Below are 6,986 nucleotides of genomic sequence, written 5' to 3'. Positions count from 1 at the left end.
GGACAGATAAAGGAAAATTTGCGTAACTCTAAAACTCTAAAACATACAATACATTAAAATAAATACAAAAACACAATGTTTACCATGTTCGCCATCATGACCAGCGGTAGTTAAATCTGACATCTTGCACTTTTCTGCATTTCTTTGCTCGTTCTTTTACACTTTTCACGGCTATTACTAGTTCTCTCTCTCTTTAACTTCTGGGGCAAACATGTGCTAACGTGACTCACAACAGTAAATATTTTTTACAAATATGATATATATAAAAAATAATAAAATAAATACATCAGTGCTTTGACACAAATACAGAACATTTTAATTAAATTCTGAAAACAAATATACTGACATATTACTGCCAGCTACAGTTTGTTTACTTAAAAGATTTTTCAGTTCTTTTTCTACCAATGTAGGGCTGAATGATTTAGGGATTTTTTATGTTTTAATTATATAAATCTGTTCAAAGTTCATATTTTAAACACATCCAGAGGAATTGACAAAAAGACTGAAATCTGAACTGACAAACTAATGCAAGAATCACATTTCAGAACATGTTTGTACAGAACTACAGGGTTAGGAGATTTTAAGCAGTATCAATATTACAAAAGTCACATTCAAAGGACAGAAATGAACCAAACTTTACAATGATCCTGATCTGTATCTTTCACAAGTATAAGACACATAGACTCGTATACACCCATGGACCACTATGAACCTACTGCACACTGAGGGATTACACACATATAACACACATGGGAATATGAAAGAAAGTACTACCATTTAATCAGAATCATTATTGAGTTGAGTCTATATCTTAATTTCGAAATGGAGTTTAAAAGTTTAGTATCGTGACTTTAAATTCTCACCAGAACAATTGGCATCACACAGCCGTGTCTCAGGTTCAAGAGAATCACCAACTGCACAGACACAAAAAGACACAACAATATTATTATAAATGAAACAGTAATACCTGTGTTTTCTTGTCACATGGTGTTACACAGGGGTGGGCCATACTCACAAAAAAATCATATCCCCAGAGTTAATTGCAGTATCTCAAGAACGATATTCAGACGGTAATTTAACAAAGCATCAGTTTCAAATGTCTTGGTCGAGGTTCAAGTATCACACAAAACATGAATGGTCCAGATGAGCAGAGTTGGATAGTACTCAGTTACATTTACTTAATAATAATAGCTTACACTTGTAATGCACTTTACAGGCTTGTCAAAGCACTACACTATAGTCATTATTCATTCATTTCCACACTTGGTGATGGTAAGCTACTACTGTAGCCACAGCTGCCCTGGGGCAGACTGACAGAAGCGAGGACCATCAGCACCTCAGACCACCACCTATCATTTGCACATTTCCACTTTGACACTAGGCAATGTGGGTGAAGTGTCTTGCCTAAGGACACAACAACAGAACTTGGTCCGAGCAGGACTCGATCCTCCGACCTTCGGGTTGGGGGACCAACACTCTAACCACTGAGCCACTGTCGCCCACTTGAGCATTTTTTTTAAGTACTTTTCTAGCAGCATCCTTTTGCTCGAGTAATGTTGTATTGAAGTAACAGTACTCGAGTAAATGTTGTTGTTACTCTTCCCATTGTAAGTGGAAAAATTTTAAAACAGAAATTACATCCTGACATTTACTCTTTAAGTTACTCTTACTTGAGCAGTACTTTCCTCAAATACTTTTTCTCTTACTTCAGTAATTTCTTGAAACACTACTTTGTACTTCTACTTCAATAATATAATTTTAACATCATCTGCTCTACCCTCCCAAGCCTTACATCTCCACTTTAACAAAAGAAAAGCTGTTACTCACCTTGAAACTGGAGCAAACACAGAGCCAATGTGAAAGTATTGTAGAGTAATAAGAACATGGCTTTGGAGAGTAGAGTCACACAGCTGCAGCTGCACACATGCAAGAGAGGAGAAGCACTCTGGTCTCAGCCTCAAGGACCACACTTGTACCAGGGCTCCAGGGGTGACCTATGCTCCTCACAGTGACCAATCAGGACAGAGCTCCAGGAGTGACCTATGCTCCAATCAGGACAGAGCTCCAGGAGTGACCTATGCTCCAATCAGGACAGAGCTCTGGGGTCAAACAACACTGAGCCAATCACAAGCTCCAGAAACCTCAGCACTCTTTACATAATATAAAGTTTAGGTTCAATAAAGGTTTAATTCCCTTCACATATTCTGTTCTATTTGATTTTGCCCTGAGCCACTGTGTGTGAGTCTGGAAACAAGACAATACAAAAGTCCCACTGAACCCTCATTCAAATGACACAGTTAAGGCTCAGTGGTAGTTTCATTCTTTATGTGTGGAGTTTGCATGTTCTGCCTGTGTCTGTGTGGAGTTTACATGTTCCTCCTGTGTCTGTGTGGAGTTTGCATGTTCCTCCTGTGTCTGTGTGGTGTTTACATGTTCCTCCTGTGTCTGTGTGGAGTTTGCATGTTCCTCCTGTGTCTGTGTGGAGTTTGCATATTCTGCTTGTGTCTGTGTGGAGTTTGCATGTTCCTCCTGTGTCTGTGTGGAGTTTGCATATTCTGCCTGTGTCTGTGTGGAGTTTGCATGTTCCTCCTGTGTCTGTGTGTGCACTGGCCTCGTAGTGTCTAATGTCCAGGAGTTAAACATCTCCACACAATAAGTCACTGATGCCAGGATGGGTTTAGACTGTTTTTATACGGCAGGTGTGAAACTGTGACAACATAATACAGTGTACATTAGTGAACTTAAAAGAAATATGGCAAATAACAAATAGATTTAAAGTGCTTCCAGGGCCGGCCCGGCCTATAAGCAGACCAAGCAGCTGCTTAGGGCCCTGAGGCCACCAGAGGGCACCCAAGAGCACAGGCTTTTATATTGAAAATAATGATTGGATTTTTTGGAAACAAAACGGCGCTCGGGTGTTCATACTAGTCTAAATATCCCTCTAAAACGATTAGATGTGCTTTATTTCCAGTAGGTAAATATGTGCTGGCAGCAATTTGTTTTTGAGCATTGGTGTGGACAGCTATGTGTTTACACCGGTGTGAAGGCCCCTCTTCCCTCGAGGTCTGCTCTGGGTGCCTCAGGTAGAGGTACATTTGAATGGGTGTTTTACAGACTAAAAGACAAAAAGTTAGTGAAGTTAAGTTTATCTAAAGTACGAGACAAAGCATGAAGAGCCCCAGAGGAAGATGGTTTTGGGGAAAGAGGGACTTTTCAGAGAGGACTCAAAATGTCAGTACTCTCCATCATTGGACATATATTTATTACACTTATTAAACTCGATGGTTTTGGTTGTGGCTCACCATTGTGATCTAAACTGTCAGATGATGTAAGTGTAGGATTAGCAACATTGATTGTGGCAGAAACCTCTTGTTACATCTGCTGGACGATTGAACGACCTGTGAACGACTCCCGAATGCTTCCTAAATGCTCATTATATGCACTAATTTTGTATGCAAATGTAGGTCAACTCACTCATCTCTACATGCAAAGCCTGACGATATGTCGATGATTGACTTTGTTGTCGTGTCATCTGACCTCCGGCCCTGTGTCTTGGATACTCGGGAGGGGCAGAGCTGTCAAACATTTACCACCTGGTGGAGGAGGAAGCCGGACAGACCTGTCAGACCCAAGAGTATTGTGAGGGTCTGTCTGGGATGTCTTGCTGAGCCCTCTGTTCAACTCACGCCTCTGGGAGAGCTTGTCCCACCCGGCTCGTAGCTGTGGTCTACCGGGTTTGGGTGTTGCCGCCATGACAAACCCTGAGAACGTTAAGTGTCTGGATGGTGTGGGGCTGTCTTGGCTGACACCTCTCTGAAACATCTCGTGATGGTCGGGGAGAGTACCGCAGGGCTGCCAGACTGGGGTGGTGGTCCCTCTGTTTAAAAAGGGAACGGAGGGTGTATTCCAACTACAGGGGAATCACATTTCTTTGTCACCTGTTCTGTTCATTATTTTTATGGCAAAAAAGGAGCTGAGCCGAAAGGCAAAGCTCTCGATTTATCAGTTAATCTACATTCTACCCTCACCTGTGGTCATGAGCTTTGGGTAATGACCGAAAGGAAAAGATCGCGGATACAAGCATTCGAAACGAGTTTCTTCTGCACGGTGGCCGGGCGCTCCCTCAGAGATAAGGTGAAGAGCTCAGAGTAGAGCTGCTGCTCCTCCACATCAAGAGGAGCCAACTCAGGTGGCTCGGGCATCTGTTCAGGATGCCTCCTGGACACCACCCTAGGGAGGTGTTCCGGACATGTCCCATCGGGAGGAAGCCGAGGGAAAGACCCAGAACACACTGGAGGGACTATGTCTCTCGACTGGCCTGGGAACACCTTGGGGTCCCTCAGGAGGAGCTGGAGGACATGTCTGGGGTGAGGGAAGTCTGGGAGTTTCTGCTTAGACTGCTGCCCCCGTGACCCGGCACCGGAAAAGAGGAGGAAAATTATGGATGGATTGATAGATGGAAAAATTGACAAATGTAAGCCCACTTTAGCCGACTGGAACACATTAAAATGCACTAGAAGTCAGGAAAGAAATGTCTAGAGTTTAAGCATTTCTCTGTGGGAGGCCCCCAGACCCCCCTTCCTGACATGTTTTATATTGTTATAATTGTGGCTATTGCTGTTGTGAGCCTTTAGAGTTTTCAGTCTTTTTTAAAACTAGTTGAGATAATGACTGTGTTGTCTTCATTTTGTCACATATGAAATACGTGGCACTGAAGCGGCGAGGGCCCCTGAAGGCTAGGGCCCTATGAATTGGTATGAAAAAGCCTGTTTTTACAGATTGTTGTTCTTTTAAAAAAGGACTTAAAGTACATTTCCCCAGGTTTGTGCATTTGTCCTATAGGAGTGTGAGTTTGACCTAGTCCAGAGCAAGAGCAATAGTAAAGAGTAAAGAGCAATACAAAAGTTATATTTTTATTAATGACAATAGACTGTTGTTTCCACTGCAATCATTTAACTTTTCACAGAGAGCTGAGTCTGATGGAGCTGTCCATGGTATCGTCCACACAGTGAACCACCACCGGAAGAGCCCTGATCCTGACATTAGAGAATGACTCAACACAGTGAGAAGGTAACTCGAGATTTTTGCACTTTTAGGATCCATATGGAGGACTGTAGTTTAATCCTGCCAAACTCAAATATAATATGTCATAATAATAATAATCATAAATAATCATAAATACATGATTGATTAGACATTTCTTTAGGTTTCATTAAAGGGACCCAAGTCTAGATTCTACATCTCTGTTCCTGTCTGTGTCTGCCACAGAAAAAACATTTCCACAGTCATCACCATCTCTGCTACGTCTTCTACAACTCCAACCACTTCTCCAGCTCTAGTTCCAGTCTGATGAGGTCAGGATACTTCGACCATGTGCTCATCGTTCAAGAAGCAATAGGCCCTACACCCTGTAGGGGCTCGAGCCTAATAATAATATGCTTAGCAAAAACAATATATCTGATAACATTACAATTTTTTTAAAAGCGCTTGTCTTTCCCCATGTCACCGTGGGGACAGTGGTGAATGATTCACCTCCCTTTGCCTTTCATTCATTTTAGCAGTAATAAATAAGGCCCATGGGTGCTTGGGTCGGGCCACGAGTTTGTTTGGGGGACATGTTGATGAAGATATGTTAGCAAGAACAGATATGTAAGCAAGAACAGATATGTTAGCAAGAACAGACATGTTAGCAAGAACAGACATGTTTGCAAGAACAATGTTGAGTTGCAGACTAGAGTCACGAAAGCAATAAGCCCTATGCCCGTATTTTTTTATTTTTTTTAAATCACATTTTTAACTCTGGATTACATGTTGCCATAGTGATTAACAGTTTAAAACAAAATATTACACTTTTGGATGAGGAAAACATTTTTTTCAGTAAAAAGAAAGACATCACCAACAAATGCAAATTAGAATTTATTTTTATTCAGTTGTTTAAATTTGGTTGTATTTTCAGTTCCACCCCTCTCATTCAGATTTTAGTTTATTTTATCTCTATAACCAAACAACTCTAGTTCAAACTCAATGCATTGTGGGATATTTACTCACACTGCACTGAACAACTAAAGGCATTTCTTAGAAGATAAATGAGTAATCCAAATGCGAGGGGTCTAAAATGAAAGTTACTCAATTAGCCCGTTTGACGGGGGCTTAATCTTCGTACATGCAAGGGAAACAGAAGGCCATGCACACTAGTCTGAAAAAATGATTTAGCGGAGAGCGGCCCTTATTTATGTTAATCTGGACATGATTTTTCAGCAGCTCCACAAACTCTGGCATCGAACCTACCGTCTTTGTCATCCTCCACCCTTAGTAGCACAGCGTCGGATGAGCCATACTCCCTTGTAAGTTCCTTTGTGACGTTTTTGATGATTTTGTGCACGCTCTTTTCGGTCTTCTTAATTTGAAAAAAAAAAAAAAAGTATTTAGTTTGGATCGACTAAAGTAATAACGTGACGCTCATGGATCTATTAAAATAACGGGACGCTTTATTTCAAGAGAGAGCTGCACATCATGTGAAGAGACTTTTAGTTCTGTAGTGAAACTGGGCTGTGGATGTCTAAAATCACTGCTTTACATGTTGTTTATGTGTTTTCATTTTGAAAAATCAACCAGATCGACCCCACAGTATAGTACAGTAATGGATATTCTTTAGTCTATGTCAATAATAATGTCCAGTTGCAGATGTGAGCTTCACTTCCCTCTACTGCAGTACCACGGGCGACCAGTGTGCGGCAGCAACACGCCACACGGCCACAGCGAGGAGCGCCCGAAGCAACGAGCTTTTTTTCCCATGACAACCAGCGAGGAAGGAAAAGAGACAGAAAACAGAAAAGGTGACAAAACCAAACGGTTTGTAAAATGTCTAAAGTCCAAAGGCTGAGAGCTTTGGTGGAGGAGCGGCTGACTGCGGCTGCTGAAGACATATATGTGCTGTTTGAAAGAATCATAGCCGAGTATGAGGAGGAACTGTGTCGCTCCAAACA

Source organism: Periophthalmus magnuspinnatus, chromosome 16 (assembly GCF_009829125.3).
Source record: "Periophthalmus magnuspinnatus isolate fPerMag1 chromosome 16, fPerMag1.2.pri, whole genome shotgun sequence".
Classification (NCBI taxonomy): Eukaryota; Metazoa; Chordata; class Actinopteri; order Gobiiformes; family Gobiidae; genus Periophthalmus; species Periophthalmus magnuspinnatus.
Note: the sequence above shows the minus strand (reverse complement) of the source record.